Source organism: Rhea americana, unplaced genomic scaffold (assembly GCF_003343005.1).
Source record: "Rhea americana isolate MKP2758 unplaced genomic scaffold, rheAme1 scaffold_4, whole genome shotgun sequence".
Taxonomy (NCBI): Eukaryota; Metazoa; Chordata; class Aves; order Rheiformes; family Rheidae; genus Rhea; species Rhea americana.
Genome location: NW_028186534.1, coordinates 11,323,146 through 11,324,295, shown reverse-complemented (window position 1 = coordinate 11,324,295; position 1,150 = coordinate 11,323,146).

The following is a 1,150-nucleotide window of genomic DNA, read 5'->3' as shown; positions in this document are numbered from 1 at the left end:
GCTCACCTGGGCCGGCGCGGCCGCCCCTCGCCCCCGTCGATGCCGGGTTACAGGCGCGGGCAGCATGGCTGCCTTCGCGCYGAGGAATTGCTCCCCGTTTTTGCAGTCTTCTAATGAACCCTTTAAAGAGGGTTGGAGTGAACTTAGCAAGTGGCAAACTAAGCACTTYGGAATACCTAATCGTAATGACGTTTTTCCCCACTGCCTTTTGAAATCTCACTGCAAACCGGGAAGGAAGTGTCTCCCTGCTCCCCATCAACTTCTGTCACCAGCAAAAAAGCAAAAGCCMCGCAAAGCTGGGGTTTCGGGGGGTTGCTCAACCCCCAGCCCTCTGAGCAGCTTTACCCTCCTCGTGCTTGTTGGGCAGTGCTGTGGTCCTGGCCCTTGGCAGCATCCCTCCTCCCTCCTGGAGGCTTGCTGGCCTTTTTATAACATCATTATCTGTCCAGTTCCAAGGCAAATTTCAATCTTTGGTTTGGGCTAAAGGGAAGAGAGATGGAGCTGTGGCACTATTGTAATGCATGTCTGCAGTGAAATTAAAGCAAGAAAGGGCGAAGTGAGGAGTGTGAGGGAAAGTCTCAGTGTTTAAGATTCGGGGGGGAATCAGAAAGCCAGCGAGGGTTTCTGCACAGCTGAGACACCCCACGGTATTGAATTCCCCTTCAGACGAACCACAGCAGGCCGAGCGCCGGAGCAGGGCGACGGCTCAGCGTTYGTAACTCGTATCCCGCCTGCCTTCAGGCACCTCTTGGTCCGGGGTGTCCCGAGCCGTCCCAGCCGGCAGCTGCGTGGGGCGGCTGCTCACGGCCCGTAAAGAGAGCACCAGGGATAAAAGATGTGACATTTTAAAACTCTTACTAAAAATTACAGATAACCACACAGTGAGAGCAGCGAAGTTCACTGGCCGGGTTACGTTTATAAGGGAGGGTGCTGAGGGTTAGATGTGCCCTGATTTCCAGAGCTGCCCCTTGCCAGGGAGCGAGGGGAAAGGGATTCCCGAAGCACCCGGCCGGCGCCCCGGACCGTTAGCGCTCCCGAGACACAGACACCACCTTCTGCTCCRGAGAAACCCAGCAATTAAACTGACAGCCCAAATCAGAGATTTCTGCCTATACAATTACACACGGCTGCTGAGCRAACGCTCTCTCCG